This window comes from Marmota monax, unplaced genomic scaffold (genome assembly GCF_021218885.2).
Source record: "Marmota monax isolate L192 unplaced genomic scaffold, Marmota_monax_Labrador192_F-V1.1 WCK01_AAM20220418_F8-fsc00574, whole genome shotgun sequence".
In the NCBI taxonomy this organism is placed as follows: Eukaryota; Metazoa; Chordata; class Mammalia; order Rodentia; family Sciuridae; genus Marmota; species Marmota monax.
Window position 1 is genome coordinate 137,060 of NW_026692046.1, and position 17,772 is coordinate 154,831.

A 17,772-nucleotide genomic window follows, 5' to 3' on the forward strand; every position below is an offset into this window, starting at 1 on the left:
CATAGTCTGGAATGTTCATCACAACTCACTAAATGCAAGCATATGTTCTGTGAAAGGAGCTACAACCTGAGGTCTGTCACTGCACTTCCTTCATCAAACACTGTGAGAATCATTCATGGAAATGGAGTGCATTGTTTCTTCTGCACCTGCCTTTGGAGGTGTGCACAGGGCCTGTGCCAGGCCACTTTTTTTTTTTCAGTGCTATAGGTTGAACCTATGGCCTTGTGAGGCAAGCACTCTACAACTGAGCTGTGCCCTTTGCCCTAGTTTTATATTTCTGTAGTTCAAAAGTACACAGGCCAGATTTCAAATTGATTGGGTCCCTAATTTATCTGGAATGTAAATGAAACACATGGCCTCCATTGTGCAGATGGCTGCTGTCTTGATCTCACTGCAAATGGATGCTGAGCTGTGAGAAACAGGAATTTATCTGGAGGTCCAGGATATCAAAGTGGGTTTCAAAAAAAGAAAAAACTTACAATGAAAAACACTGCACATGATTGAGGCAAGTTATTTTCCCTTTTTCAGAAATGGAACTGGTTTTGTACTTGCTTGGAGGCTCAGTGGTTTATGGCATGGTTGAGAATCAAAGAAAGGACCAAGAATGCACATACCCAGTGCTTACTCCTCATGGCATCTCAAAGAGCCTACCTCTGATCCAAGCTAACATTGAAAATTTTCATTTAGAATCTCAAAATATGAGAACTGCAAGGTGCTTTGGCTGTTAGTCTACTTCAGTTTATTCACAGGGGAACCAAAACCTTAGCAGTATCCCAAGTCCTGTGCTCTTCACAGAGTTGTTGGCTCTGATGCTTTGGAATCTGGCAGTGACTTACAGTGGGGTCTGGGTTGGCTTTTGTTCTGGTGGCCTTAAGGCATGTGCAGATGCCCTGGCTTTCCTCGTATTAGTGAGAAGACAAAGAGTGTGGTGCTTTTTTCACATCTTGAAACCCAAGAAATATGAGCACAGTACTCAGAACTTAAGATTCTCTTCTGTGTGTGCAGAATAGAATAGGGAAGAAAAGAGACCAACACCCTTGCATTCTGCCTCTGTGTGGCAATGTGAGGAAGCACAAGCAAGAGGCTGCAGGCCTGACAGAGGTCATTGCTGGGAGTGACCCCTATTGTGACTCTTCATTTCTGGTGCTCCTTGAATGAACAGGAAGGTGGTTGATTACTATTTTCAAGTAACTGATATTCTCATTACTTAATATTCATAACTTAACATGAAAGTTCTGGAATCTGCATGTGTTCCAGAAACAGCATGGCTCTCAAAAAATCCATCGATCAGCACTGCGACCATCCGTGCAGAAATCAGAGCCTCTGGGCTCAAGTAAGTCTCCAGACCCAAAGCCTGAAGTTCTAGCCCACGCACAGCTCAGAAGCGGCTTAGCAGAATCATCTATCAGAACCTCTATAGAACTCTAGACTGCACACTGATCCCACACAGGTCACATGGCTGCTAGCTATCCACAGCACAAGGCCATTACCCAGCTCCCCCCACATCAGCAGCGCTGGAAACAGACCATCTCCATCTTGGAAAACCTTCATCACCATTTTGTGGTGGGTGTGGCTATCAGATCCTATAGCCATTTAGCAGGTGATGTATTGTTGATATTGGGATCTGTTAACATTGTCTTTACCCACAAAAGAGAAATCTTGGAACCCTATAAGAACACTACAAATCTATAGAGTAAAAACAATAACACACCAGATCCACAGAGTTGGAAAGGAAGACACGTGAGCAACATGAAAAGACAAGGGAAGAAAGTACCACCAACAAATCAAGAAAATACAACATTAGAAGAAATGGTAGCTATAGCAGAAAAAAATGACAGAGAAAGATTTCAGGATATACATGGTTAAAATGTTTTTGGATCTCAAAGAAGATGTAAGAGAACAATTACAGGCAGTGAAATATCACTTTGACAATAAGCTACATAAACAAATCTAAGAAGCAAAAGATCACCTCAACAAGGAGATAGAGGTTATACAAAAAAAAAAAATCTTTGAAATTAAAGAAATAATAAACCAAATTAAAAACGCAAATGAAAGCAACACCAACAGAGTAGCCCACTTAGGAGATAGGACATCAGACAATGAAGATTAAATAAATAATCTTGAAAAGAAAGTAGACCACACAGCGAAAATGATAAGAAACCACGAGCAGAATATTCAAGAAATATGGGCTAGCATAAAAAAGAGCAAATTTAAGAGTTATTGGGAAACAGAAAGGCATAGAGGTCCAAACCAAAGGAATGAACAATCTATTCAATGAAATAATATCAGAAAACTTTCCAAACATGAAGAATGAATTGGAAATGCAAATTCAAAAAGCCTACAGGATGCCAGATGTACAAAATCACAACAGACACTTACCAAGGCACATTATAATGAAAATGCCCAACATACAGAATAAGGAGAGAATTTTAAAAGCCACAAGAGAAAGGAATCAGATTGCATATAAGGGAAAACCAATTAAGATAATGTCAGATTTTTCAACACAGACCCTGAAAGCTAGAAGATCCTGGAACAACATTTATCAAGCTCTGAAAGATAATGGATGCCAACCAAGAATCTTGTATCCAGCAAAATTAAACTTTATATTTGAAGATGAAATAAAAACCTTCCACAATAAACAAAAAATAAAAGAATTTATAGCTAGAAAACGGGCACTACAAAACATCCTTGGCAAAACATTTCATGAAGAGGAAATGCAAAACAGTAATGAAAATCATCAGAGGGAGGTAGTACAGTAAAGGAAAAACTAATCGAAGAGGAAAACTAATTCAAGTTAAATAACAAAAATAAACAAATATGGCTGGAAATACAAACCATGTCTCAATAGTAACCCTAAATGTTAATGGCTTAAACTCACCAATCAAAAGACAGGCTAGCAAATTGGATTAAAAAAAAGATCCAACAATATGCTGCCTCCAGGAGACTCATGTGATAGGAAAAGACATACACAGACTAAAGTTGAAAGGTTCCAAATAATCATACCACTCACATAGACTGTGAAAGCAAGCAGGGGTTTCCATACTCATATAAAATAAAGTAGACTTCAAGCCAAGGTTAATCAAAAGGGATAAAGATGGACATTACAAACTGCTCAAGGGAAGCATACACCAATAAGACATAACAATCATAAATATATATGTCCCAAACAATGGTGAAACTATGTTCATCAAACAAACTCTTCTCAAGTTCAAGAGTCAAATTGACCACAAAACAATAATCTTGGGTGACTTTAACACACCTCTCTAGCCACTAGATAGATCTTCCAAACAAAAGTTGAATAAAGAAACTACAGAACTCAATAATAACACAATTAATAACTTACACTTAACTGACATATATAGAATACTTCAACCTGCATCAAGCAGATACACTTTTTTCTCAGTAGCACATGGATCCTTCTCTAAAATAGACGATATCCTATGCCAAAAAGCAACTCTTAGCAAATACAAAAAAGTAGAGATACTACCATGCATTTTATCAGATCATAATGGAACGAAATTGTAAATCAATGACAAAATAAAACATAAAAATTTCTCCATCACCTGGAAACTAAACAATATGATACTGAATGAACAATGGGTCACAGAAGACATCAAGGAAGAGATTAAAAAATTCCTAGAAGTAAATGAGAACATAGACACAACATATAGAAATCTCTGGGACACTGTGAAAGCAGTACTCAGAGGAAAAGTCATTGCATGGAGTTCATTCCTTAAAAGAAGAAAATGTCAACAAATAAATGACCTCACACTACATCTCAAAGCCCTAGAAAAAGAAGAACAAACCAGCAGCAAAAGCAGTAGAAGGCAAGAAATAATTAAAATTAGAGCTGAAATCAATGAAATCGAAACAAAAGAAACAATTGAAAAAATTGACAAAACAAAAAGTTGGTTCTTTGAAAAAATAAATAAAATTGACAGACTCTTAGCCACGCTAATGAAGAGAAGGAAAGAGAGAACAAAAATTACCAGTATACATAATGAAAAAGTTAATATCACAACAGACACTACAGAAATACAGAGGATAATTAGAAATTATTTTGAAATCTTATACTCCAATAAGATAGAAGACATTGAAGGCATTGACAAATTTATTAAGTCATACAATTTGCCCAGATTGAGTCAGGAAGATATACACAATTTAAACAGACCAATATCAAGTGAGGACATAGAAGAAACCATAAAAAGCTTACCAACCAAGAAAAGTCCAGGACCAGATGGATACACAGCCAAATTCTACAAGATCTTTAAAGAAAAACCAATACAAGTACTCTTCAATTTATTCCAGGAAAGAGAAAAAGAGGCAGTAATTCCAAACTCAATCTATGAGGCCAATATCACTTAAAGAAGAAGAACTTAAATTAGCACTATTTACTGATGATATGATTCTATACCTAGAAGGCCCAAAAAACTCCATCAGAAAACTTTTAGAACTAGTAAATGAATTCAGCAAAGTAGCAGGATATAAAATCAATATCCATAAATCAAAGGCATTTCTGTATATCACTGACAATACTTCTGAGAAGGAAATGAGGAAAACTACCCCATTCACAATAACCTAAAAAAAATAATATATTTGGGAATCAACTTAACGAAAGAGGTGAAAGAGCTATACAAAGAAAACTACAGAACCCTAAAGAGAGAAATCAAAGAAGACCTTAGAAGATAGAAAGATCTACCTTGCTCTTGGATAGGCAGAATTAATATTATCAAAATGACCATACTACCAAAAGCACTATACAGATTTAATGCAATTCTGAACAAAATCACAATGGAATTCCTAATAGAAATAGAAAAATAAATCATGAAATTCATCTGGAAAAATAAGAGACCCAGAATAGCTAAAGCAATCCTTAGCAGGAAGAGTGAAGCAGGTGGCATCACTATACCAGACCTTAAACTATATTACAGGGCAATAGTAACAAAACAGCATGGTACTGGCACCAAAATAGACTGGTAGAACAATGGTACAGAATAGAGGACACAGAAATTAACCCCAAAATTACAATTATCTTATATTAGACAAAGGTACCAAAAACATGCACTGGAGAAAAGATAGCCTCTTCAACAAATGGTGCTGGGAAAACTGGAAATCCATTTGCAGTTTTAATGAAATTAAACCCCTATCTCTCACCATGCACAAAACTTAACTCAAAATGGATCAAGGACCTAGGAATTAAACCAGAGACTCTGTGTCTAATCGAAGAAAAAGTAGGCCCTAATCTTCATCATTTGGGATTAGGGCCCAACTTCCTTAATAAGACTCCTATAGCACAAGAATTAAAACCAAGAATCAATAAATAGGATGGAATCAAACTAAAAAAAAATTCTACTCAGCAAAAGCAACAATCTGTGAGGTGAACAGAGAGCCTACATCCTGGGAGCAAATTTTTACCCCTCATACATCAGATACAGCACTATTCTCTAGGATATATAAAGAACTCAAAAAGCTAAGCACCAAAAAAAACAAATAACCTAATCAACAAATGGGCCAAGGACCTGAACAGACACTTCTCAGAAGAGGATATACAATCAATCAACAAATACATGAAAAAATGCTCATCATCTCTAGCAATCAGAGTAATGCAAATCAAAATTACTCTAAGATATCATCTCACTCCAGTCGGAATGGCAACTATTATGAAGACAAATAACAATAAGTGTTGGTGAGGAGGTGGGGGAAAAGGTACACTCATACATTGCTGGTGGAACTGCAAATTGGTGCAGCCAATATAGAAAGCAGTATGGAGATTCCTTGGAAATCTGGGAATGGAATCATCATTTGACCCAGCTATCCCACTCCTCAGTCTATACCCAAAGAACTTAAAAATAGCATACTACAGGGACACAGCCACATCAATGTTTATAGCAACTCAATTCACAGTAGCTAAACTGTGGAGTCAGTGGATGATCCTTCAGTGGATGAATGGATAAAAATAATGTGGCATATATACACAATGGAATTTTACTCAGCAATAAAAGAGAATAAAATCATGGCATTTGCAGGTAAATGGATGGCATTGGAGAAGATAATGCTAAGTGAAGTTAGCTAATCCCCCCCCCAAAAAAAATTGCCGAATGTTTTCTCTGATATTGGGAGGCTGACTTATAATGGGGTAGAGAGGGGGAACATAGGACAAATAGATGAATTCTAGATAGGGCAGAGGGGAGGGAGGGGAAGGGAGGAAGAAGGAGATTAGCAAGGATGGTGGAATGTGATGGACATCATTATCCAAAGTACATGTATGAAGACATGAATTGGGTGTCAACCTACTTTATATACAAACAGAGATATGAAAAATTGTGGTGATTATGTATAATAAGAATTGTAATGCAACAAAAGTACATGTATATAGACATAAATTGGTGTGAACATACTTTATACAAAGGTATGAAAATTTGTGCTCTATATGTGTAATAAGAATTGTAATACATTCTGCTGTTGTGTATTTAAAAAAAAAAAAAGTAAAATCAATAAAAAGTAAAAAAAAAAAATCCATCAGCTGGCACAGTGCATGCTGGCCTTGAATTCAGTGCTATGCCAACACTGTCTTTCCAGCTGCCCTTGAGGCACAGTGGAGGGGAGGGGAGCTATGTCCCCAGCATATAAAGGGACAGAGTAGAGAGTCCTATTTTGCTTGCCGGTCCTGTTTCCGTGCAACTGCCACTTTCCATACAGAGACGCAGCTGGACAGCAGTATCTCTTCTGGGAACTGGGATTCCATTTCTGGAAGAACTTCGCTCTCTTTGGTTTCCATGTAACTCACCAGAGTGTCCCTCAGGCTGCAAAATCAGGCACAAGAGACAGTGTTTAGAGCATTCAGGAGCCTATCAGCTCTCACTCTTTCCAGGACTGGGGTGCTAAGACCAGAAATACTGAGGGTCAGCTTCAGGTCAGCCAGCTGCCCAGTTCCTGAGCTGGACCTGGAGTCCTAGGCTCAAGGCTTCTGGGGGGTGGAGCTTCCTCGATGATGCTCAGCTAGGCCATTTCAGGCACTCCACTGATGGGCCTGTCTGGCTGCATCAGAAACAAAGCTTTGCCACTCAGAAAAAGGAAGGTGTTCCCTCTCATGGTTTATCTTACCAAAGGTTGCAAATTCTCTAGGAAGGGGAACTTTACTGTACAGGCATGTGCCATATGGCCTGAGGGCAGAAACAGCAAATGTAGCCTGACTGTCCATCCAGAAAGCCAGTCAAATGAAATACCTGCCTCATACCACACATAAAAATGAACTGACTAATGAAAGAAATGTGCAATGTAGAACTATAAAAGCAGCAGGAGAAAACAGTATGGATTAGCACCCTGGGAAGTGATAAGGAAGTATGTCCCTATGGCAGCTTTTTTGGGGGGCAGGGGAAGTACTGGGGATTGAACCCAGGGGTGCTTAGCCACTGTGCCACATCCCCACCCACCCCCCACACTTTAAAAGAAATATATTTTTAGTTGTAGATAAAAGCAATAGCTTTATTTTGTTTATTTATATGTGATGCTAAGGAGCGACCCCAGTGCCCCACACATGCTAGGCAAGTGCTCCACCACTGAGCTACAATCCCAGTCCACATCTCCACCCCTTTTCAATATTTTATTTAGAGATAGGGCCTTGCTGAGTTGCTTAGGGCCTTGTTAAGTTGCTGAGGCTGGCTTTGAACTTACAATCCTCCTGAGCTCCTAAGATTACAGACACACACCACTGCACCCAGCCCCACAGAGGCTTTATGAAAAAATCCTATCAATTGACTTCTTACTTCTATCAATTGTAACATGTAGATCAAAGGAAATAATCTATTCTATACAAAGAGCTTTTTACAAATCATTAAAAAAGAGATAAAGGGGCTGGGTAGAGCACTCACCTGGGTTTGATTCTCAGCACCACATATAAATAAATAAAATAAACATATTGTGTCCATCTACAACTAAAAATTAAATATTTTTTAAAGAGTGAGATAAGGGCTGGAGTTGTGGCTCGGTGATCGAGTGCTTGCCTCGCATGCGTGAGGCCCTGAGTTTGATTCTTAACACCATATAAGAATAAATAAATAAAGATATTGTGTCCATCTACAACTAAAAAATATTTTTTAAAAAGGGATAAACTGGTTAGGGGTGGTGGCATATGCCTGCAATCCCAGCAACTCAGGAGGCTAAGGTAGGAGGATCACATAGTTGAGACCAGCCTTAGCAATAGTGAGGTCCTATCTCAAATTAAAAAATAAAAAGACCTGGGGATGCAGCTCAGTAGCTAAGTAACCATGGGTTCAATCTCTGGTACCAAAAAAAAAAGAAAGAAAGAAAGAAAGAAAAAAAATCAGATCAACTACCCTGCCCAATAACCAGAAGCTACCAAGAGCTATTTCAGAGGATAATAAACAAATGGTGATAGATTTTAAAATGTGCCCAGCCACACAAGTAGGTAGGAAAACAAGTGAAAACAAGACACCATTTTTTGGCCATTAGATTGACACAAATGTAAAATTCACATAATTTTGGATATTTCAGATTTCACACATTGGTGTAGCTTAATCTGCCTAATCTAAAATGCAAACTTCTTTGACATAGTTAGGTCTACTTGTTATAATGAGCATATATGATTTCATAGTTATCTTTTAGAAGTCCCCAAAAGATTAAAACCAAAGAAATAAGTTCTCAGTTGCTCTGGTGATGGAGAAGAGTAGACAGAGGGTCCTGTGGTAAGATGGAACTACCTTCATGTCAAGGGAGATGCCAAACATTCTAGGTGTGCACACCCTACCTCCATTCAGGGTTGAAGCTCTCCTGGGTCTGGGTGTTTCTTAGTTTCAACACCATCAGCTCATGGAGCTCCATGAGGAAAGCATCTAGGTCTGTGTGATTCAGGAAGGTGCTGAGGAGCTTAGCAATTTCTGGGCTGAGGTCTGCTTTGTACCTAGAACTGATTTCCCAAAAGGGATCCTAAAAAAGATGAACAAGTACAACATCAAAGCCTGGGACCAGTGTGCAGCACCCTCAGTCTGGGCAGAGGCAGGGCAGACTCACTTTCTTCAGTCGCAGTAGCTGTTCCGACTTATGAGCAGAGAGGAATTGCCAGAGGGCAACAGCATGTTTTAACTGACATCTGCTTAAAGCCTGGAAAAGGAAGAGAGTCCCAAGTAGGAGTGAAGGCTCACTCTGAGTGGTACCCAAGGGCACTCCTCCCTAATTTTGTCTATTTTCATCATGAGGCCATCTCTGTTCCATCCATGAATCTACCTGTCTCATCTTGGAAACATCTGAGAGTCTCCCCCTCCTGCAGCAGCTTGTAACTGTGAGTATCACGCAGTGGGCAGGTAGTCAATGTCCTCAGTCACCTGTGCATCCTGCTCTACTAGGTGGTCAGCACTGAGCGTCCCTGCCTCTCCTGTCCCCAGTGTGCACTGAAACTCTGTGGACTGGTTAGGGGTGGGGTTCCTGACCACCCCTTTCCACAGATGCCTGCACCATGCTCCTGCGTGGTGGCATTCTGGCAGGAAACTAAGACAAGGTGATCCTGATTCTCCTTGAAAAGCACACAAGACCTACCTTTAAAACCGGAGTTGTTTGGTCGCTCATTCGCAGGATGTCTTGGACATATACATTTAGGTGCATATTTGAATCCCCACCAGCTGTGCCTAGAAAGCCCAGAGTGACCTCTATGATAGACAGTGCTTCACAGACATCGCTGTAGGACCGAAGCTCTCCACTGATGGCACCCATGGCTGAGTTGGGGAGGGGGCTCTGAAACCGAAATCAGGACAGAGGCTATTGCTTCTCTTACTTGGAGAGCCTAACTGTGATCTGCCAGCACAGGCGGGGCCAACTATCCAGCACTTGTGGTAAGAGCTGATGCTTGTGCTTGAACTGATGCTGAGTGCCACAGCCTTTCAGACTTTGCACAGAAATGGGCCCAAGTTACCTGAATCCTCCACAGGATCCATGAGGACACGGAGAGGCACAAGAGCCTCTCCACTTGTCGGTAGCAGAACCTAAGGAGCAGGAGTAACCTTTAGCACCTGAAGCAGCTGCTAATCTGCTGCTGGATATTGATATCTGGTCATGATATCATCATTGAGAAAACAACCCCCAAGGGGGCTGTTCATCAAGAAAGTTTGGTGATCTGCCATCCTGCTTGCCTCTCTGAGCTCTGGGATCCCTAAGCTCCTCAGGGAGCCAGAAAGCCTGGTGCCCACAGCAGACACCAGGATGAGATTGTACTGTCCTTACTTATGTGGATGGAACAACCCTGCAAGTGAGGGTTTATCATGACCACCTGTGCCATTTTGTTCTTGATGTCCACAAAGAGATGTTCGAAGTTCCAGTCATGTCTGTATACCAGCGTGGGTATCCCCTAAGTGAGAAAGAAAAAAAAGTTTTTGGAAATTAAAATAGAGGAGGCTTCCATCTGATGACAAATGTATTCTTCAGCAGTGACTCAGTGGAAGTACCAATCCGGACAGTATATTCCTGGGCAAGGCATGTAACTTTGTTGTGTTCTGATGACTCTGTTCCACCCGCACTCTTTGGACACAGTAACACAAGAAATCTAGCCTGGCTACAGTGACCTTGCAGATATTGCCCTGTAGAATAGTGTATCTGCCGACCACAAGAGAGGAAGAGCGCTGGAGGAACAGGAATGGGAATGTGCATTTTTGTGATCTATCCAACAACACTGAGCAGAGACTGTGCACAAGGCAGCCACGGTCAAGATGAATTAAAAATGGCTTTAGGCTCAAACAACTGACAGGCTGACTATAATGAAGGAATAAATACATCTGAGAATGACACCTGACTGGACCTGTAAGGATGAGTGCAGCCACGGTAAGGGACAGTATAGAAGTGCCACTGTGTTCAGGGAGTCGGGAGGCAGTTCACAGGGTTTGATGCAGCAAGGAAGGAAGGGGCTGGAGACACCTGGAAGGTCGAGCTAGGGCCAGGTGACAGGGCCTCTGTGCCAGATGAGGGAGTGTGGTGGAGGCCATGTAACACTGTCCACATGCTATGGACTGGCTGGGGGTAGGGGTTCCTAACCGCCCATTTCCAGGGATACCTGCACTGATGCTCCCCACACAGGGGCATTCTGGCAGGAAACTACGATGAAGTGGTGCTGCTGGCACTGGGCAGCTGGACTGATGGCTGAATGCTCTGAAGTGAAGCCAAGGCCATGGCAGTTAGAGGACGAGGCAATGGGGAAGTTCTGCGTGGTGGTTCCTGGGCACGGACTGCATATGCAACTGAAGGGGTGGCAGCAGTGAGGTCTTCTTGGTGGTGCCATTAACTGTAGTGGAAACCCAGTCCACTGACACTTGAGGCTGCCCTGGGGGACAGGTGCAGACAGTGATGGTGATGTGGAAGAGAGCTGGGGATACCTCCCGGCCCAGAGAAGTGTAGGGACCACAGATCACTAGTGGGGAGGAGATAACACAGACAAGAGCCTGGGTGTCACTTGTCTGTTCCCCCTGAAACTCACAAGGGCTGTTCATAACTACAGCAAATCGTTGGCAGAGGGCCCAGCCTACCTTGAGGGTCAGCCGGGGCTTGCCCTGGAGGAAGTGGCTGCTGATCTGCCGCTGGATCTTCTCCAGGTCAAATTCCTGTGAGGTCTCCCCACCTTGCTCCACTTGATAGTGGCAGTTGGAGAGAATCAGAGGCATCAGGTCACGCTCCACTTCGTAACTGACAACATGCAGGTCAGTGACCTCTGAGGCATCCACGGCATAGCTGAGGGACACAAGATACAGGTATTGGTGTCCAGAGCAGGTGTGTGAGGCCTAGGGCTTTGGGGCATATGCTCCTGCTTCTGCATTATAGTGTAAGCAAGTGAAAACCATGTGCAAATACGGGGCTTTATTGAGGAAGGCTGAGAGAGGATCTGGGGGACAGGAGCTGTTGCTGGCTAGAGTCTGCAGCCCAGCTTGGTGGCAGGGGTGGTGAGTTTACGCAGTACCTGTTGTTTTCCTTGGAGAACTTCTCCATTGTGTAGATGATTTCATTATGTAGATTAATCAAGTAGCTAACTAATGCAGTTGAGCAGAGGCCCAGGCCCCGACGCCGGGGCAGGATGACCTTAAAATCTGTGTCCAGATCCAACTCAGAGTTGTAGTAGCCTTTAGGTAACTTGATTTCACCTTTAAAAGACAGGGTCATTACTAAGCAAAGGGATGTTGCTCCAGGCGTTTGTCTGGAGGCAGGGGAAGAGAAGGGAAGCCACGGGCAGCCATGTCCAAAGATCTAGGCCCTGGCTGTTAAGTTTCTAGTGCCCCCAACTCCTTTCTGATTCCATATTTATAGACTCAAGATGACTGAGGGTTACTTTGGAGGTTGATTCATGTATCTCAGCACATCCATCAACAGGTTGCGTTGCCACACACACATCAGGGTGCTGGCAGAGCCACATAGAGGAGGACACTTACCATTGGTCTCCAGTGATCGCCTCAGGGCATTCCACGTGGACAGGAAGATGGTGATCCTGTTGTGGAATAGCTGCCTTAGCCCATCTGTTGAACAAAACACTTGGTAAGAGCCCCATGGAAACAATCCCCACCACCACGCTGGCCAGGGTCAAACCACAAGGCGTGCTCCCAAGAACCTGACCCTGCACCTTCCCTCACTCAGCAGCATGCCTGAGTTTCAAGTTTTAGGCTGTATGAGAAGCTGGAGAGGCTGAGGGCTTTCTAGCCACAGCAGTGGCTCATGGCCATCTCTGGGATTTAGCATCCTTTGCCTCTTTCTCTACCTTAGGACCTGAGCCCCATCCTCATGTCCCAGCCTGAATGATCCTTTTGAACCACCAAACATGGATGGTCCTGATTTTTGGTTGCAGCAGACAGCAGTCATACCTGAACTGTGACTGCTAATAAAACTTCTGATGGAACAGGAATATTCATCTTCTGGAACATTCTGGAATTGTTTTACTAGATCCCTTTGCAGGGCCAAAATCTCAGGTAAGAATTTCACCAGTCTCAGTTCTGCTTCCTGGAGAAGAGAAGATAGCTCAGTAACACTTCCTCTATTTAACTGAGAAACAACATGGGGTGTATAGATTTTAGGGCAGGCTGGGGACTTTCTGTGTAGTTTAATTTGGTCAGTGGGTTGTTTTACATGATTATACCCTGAAGCTTGCACATGGGAAAGGGGTCATCCCATCCTTTCACCAAGTGGTGAGGGATTTGGATGAACTGGATCAAGTCCCCACTCTCCTCTAATGAAAAGCTGCCTCAAGGACTGAGCTGGGCCCCATCTCTCAGTTTGCACAAGAATCAACTCTAGATGACCAAAGACCCAGATGTAAGACTTGACCTCTGAATCTATCAGCAGAAAAACAGGGGAAACACTCCAAGACATTGGCACAGGTGATGGGCTTCTGGATAGGACCCCCAAATCAAAGGAAGTAAGAGCAAAATGACAAATGGGATCACATCAAACTAAAAAGTTTCTGCACAGCTAAGGAAACAACCAACAGAGTGAAGGGACAACCTAACAGAATGGGAGAAATAGCTGCCAACTCTTCACCTGACAGCAGGCAAATACCCAGAATATATAACTCAAAAATTTTTTTAAAATCAAAGTAATCCAATTTAAACATGAGCAAATGATCTGAATAGACAATTCTCAAAAGAAGAAATATAAGTGGTTAACAAATATATGAAAAAATGCTCAATATAATAGTCATCAAGGAAATGCAAATCAAAACTACAATGAGATGCCATCCTACCATAGTTAGAATGACTCTTATTAAAAAAAAATAATAAGATAGGTGTGAAATCCCAGCTACTTGGGAGCCTTAGGCAGGAGGATCACAAGTTTAAGGCCAGCCTCAGCAAGTTCTAAGTTAGTCTAGGCAATTTAGGGATACCTTGTCTTTAAAAAAAAAAAAAAAAAGCAGGAAATGGGGGCTGTAGCTCAGAAGTAGAGCATTGCTTGCTTAGGAAGCACAAGAAAAGGCCCTGGGTTCAATTGCCACTAGTCCCCCATACCCAAAAATAGATGAACCCCAAAATAAAATAATAAATGCTAGCATAGATAAAGAGAAAAAGGAAATCTAATATATTTCTGGTACAACTTTTAATTAATACCTCATAATAGAGAACAGTATGGAGGTTCATCAAACTAAAAAAAGATCTACCATGTGATCCAACTATCCCACTCCAAAGGAAATCAGGTATCAAAGAGGTACTGCATGCTCATGTTTATGTGGCACCATTCACAATAAGACACAGAATCAGCCTAGAAGGCTATCAGCAGATGAATGCATAAAGAAGATGTGGTTTAAATACATAATAGAACATGATTCAGCTATAAGAAAAATAAACTCCTGTCATTTTCAGCAAAATGGATAGAACTAGATGATATTATGTTAAGTGAAACAAGCCAGACACAAAGACAAGATCAATGCATGCTATATGCATACATGGAAATTTCACACCGATTCCCATTATGTATACAGCTAATGAATTAATAAAAATAAGTAATTTGAGAAAAATTTTTAAAAAATTGACTCTTGGGCCCACGGTTGGGTGTGAGGCTGCTGAAAGGAAAGACCAAGGCCTACTGCAGTGGTAGCTGATGTGATTTTGGGTTTTGTTCTGAAGGGCCAGGATCCAGCATCCTCAGTCAAATAAAACCATGTCTTAATAAGAGATCACAACACTAACATGAAGTCCTTCCTAGTGTGAGCACCAGATTTCCCCAATCATTCTGCTCCCTGCCAGCTGTGGTACTGGTCCATGAAGGAGATGGTGTGAACCTCTACTGTGGCCCAGGAGAGCTCAAGTGGGTGAAAGCTGGGGATGGCTTCTGGGTCTGGCAGGTGTGACTCTACACCCCGCAGCCCCATCATGCAGCACACTGCCTCCCACCTGCAGGGCATAGGGAGGGCTCTGGTTTGGTTTTGGTGTGCATTCTTTGTTTTTAATATTTTTTAATTGTAGTTGGACACAGTACCTTTATTTTATTTATTTATTTTTATGTGGTGCTGAGGATTGAACCCAGTGCCTCGCACACGCTAGGCGAGAGCTCTATGGCTGAGCCACAACCCCAGCCCCTTGGTGTACATTTTTGACTGTTCAGCAGGCACTTGCTGGTGACCGCCTACTCAGCTTCTGGGGATGAACACAAGGTATCACAGTCGAGTAACCAGTGTGGTCTCTCCTGGCCTTCCTTAGAGATCACTGCTAACCTCACTGTGCACTATGTAATGTGCATATTACTCCTGTGACTTCAGCAGATGTGTCTTAAGATCTCTGCGCTCTTCCCTAAGTCTCCTGATCAGGCCTTGCATTCAGAATCACAGTGCTGATGGGGTTGCTTAGGATTCTGCCTCTAGGAATGATGACTTTGAACCCAGGCACAGAGCCTCCCATTCCTCAGGGGAAGTCTACCAGGAAAAGGGGCAGCCCACGAAGCAGACACACCTTCTGTAGAAACTGCCAGAGCACGGGCACCATCTCCTTGCCGTTCTTCTGCTCCACAACGTGCTGGAGGTACTCGACTGTGATCTTCTTCCTGCAGCTCCAAATCTTTGAGCAATGAGCCACACTTTTCTGGGGCAGCTGGGGCAAGAAGCTTGCAGGGTCACCATATATGATTTTGGCCACAGGGCTAGAGCTGATGCGCTCATCCTGGCTGATGAGTGTGCTCACAGTCAGCAGGGTCTTATCTAGATGCTGGATAAAGAAATGACACAGCATTCTGCAAGTGAGACATTGTCACAGACAACCAGGCAGCTCTTGGACCCACGGTAGCTCCTTAGGAATCTGCCTGCACAACCCAGATGCTTGCTTTTGCCATCTTTCACTGATTGGGGGGTTCCTTGTTCATAGGGTTTTTGCCTCCACAAACAGAGTGAGACTCGGGGCCTTTATTTCACTGCCCTTTTGCTTCCTGACTTCCCTGTCCTGCTGTGGATAGTCAGCTCTATGATGTTCTCAGCAGAGCAGTCATGAATCCAGAGAGATTGTTGATGCATTTCTGGAGTGTCTCTGCCTCTTACTTTCACATCCTGCTATAAAAAGCAGTGGAGCAGGCTGCCATCTGCCCTATGGGAACTCCTGATAATCCTTGGCCTTACTTAAGACTAGTGCAGGAGGGGGATAGCAGAAGGAGGGGTTTCTCCAGGTAAGGCCTCTGACAGCCCTCCTGAGGACAGTGGGCCAACAGTGCTCACAGATGAATGGGACCCCCTCCTGGACAGAGGGCTAAAGAGTGGTCACCACTCACCACTTACCTCCAGTTCAGGTAGAAGAAGAGCTTCAACATGTTTTTCCCAATTGTTTCTATGTCCTTTTTTGGACAATTTTGCATCAAAATTTAAATGTCCTACAAAGAAAATCAAAATGTGTCTGTTACCCAACAAACAAAAAGCAGTGCTCTCTATACAGTAAACACTAAATAATGTTAATAGAGATAGTCCTCCTTTTGGGGTGATAACTTCCTAAGTTCAACAGGTACTGCCAACACCAGCCTCCAGGCCTTGTGAAGACACTTTAGTCTCTGACAACCCTCCAGCCCACAGCTGTGGCCTTGAAAGTATTTTAAACCAATGGCTAAGGACAAGACATGAACTCAAAAGCCTAGGGGCACAGCAATGCTGACAGCTCCCCAGAGCCACCTCACTGCTGCCCCCAGGCCTGTAGGCAAAGGTGGTCCTGGGGAGTTGGCAGCAGGTTAGGGCTCCCGAGTCCATGTGCTGTGGAAGCCACACCAGAACAAGAGGTGCTCCGCAAAATCAGTGTTGCTAAGATGGGAAGGACATGCTAATGCTGGTTTCTGATGAAGACATCCCTGAAGTGGAACAGATTCTCCGGTGGTGGTAACAGACATTTTATTGCTACTGTTATTATCTGTATGCTTTTAAATAACATTGTTCTACAATGGTACAATGATTGTTTTAAAAGATTTTTGCAAGTAAGCAAGAAGAAACTGAAATCCCTCCTAATGCCACTCAGATAACCACTTACAGAGTCCCCTCACAGACCTTTGCTTTTGGCCTGGATTTAAATGTTTAGAGTAGAAGAGTTAGCTCAGCAGACAGTGTTTTGTAGCTTCCTTTGTTTATGTAACAAATTGTGTACATGTACATATTAGGTCAGGGTACAAGTGTGACATCTCTGGAAAGCAGAAGTGGGACATGTCACCTGCTGGGGTGCCACGTACTCCCAGGGCACAGGTTAATGGTGCATGCACAAGCACCAGGTATCAGTGATGCAAGCCCCAGCCAGGCAGGTGGTGTGTGGAGGAGCGCAGCAGCCCCTCCAGCCCCCGCAAGGAGAGCAGAGCGCTTGCTCCCACTCCTGTCATGTCATTCACCAGGAGCTGAGGGAGCCTGGCCTCTTGGCAGTTATGCCCAGCCCACATCCCTTGCTTACTCCAGTCAGGGAGTGGGTGCTGCTCTTTGAGAAGGCAGCGCAGCATGAGGTGGACCACATGGGTGGTCTCGTCGGCACTCTTCCCCAGCGTCTTTGTCAACTGCTCCAAGTCTCTCCAGATGTGCTGCTGCAGGAATCCTTTAGGGTCACTCACTGGAGGCTTGATGATGTTTATCACAGCCTGTGAGGGAAACAAGATAAGACGTGTAGTGAGATCAGTGTGTAGAGGACACAGTGAGAAGCCAAGGGAGCGAAGCACCAGCACTGGGGAGAGGGGGGTTTCTAGGTGAGGTCAGGGTGCTCTCAGCATGACGCAGGCAGCAGAGGAAGGGAGGGAGGTGAGTAGAGCCAGAGATTGCTGTTGTCATCCCGGAGCAGCAGGGAATGCTTCCCTGCACCT

At 43.1% G+C, this 17,772-nt stretch overlaps 1 pseudogene; it reads right to left on the minus strand.

Annotated features, from left to right (window-relative positions):
* Positions 1-716: 716 nt before the first annotated feature.
* The window catches only part of LOC124099220 (E3 ubiquitin-protein ligase RNF213-like), a 91,599-nt pseudogene continuing 74,543 nt past the window's right edge, over positions 717-17,772 (minus strand).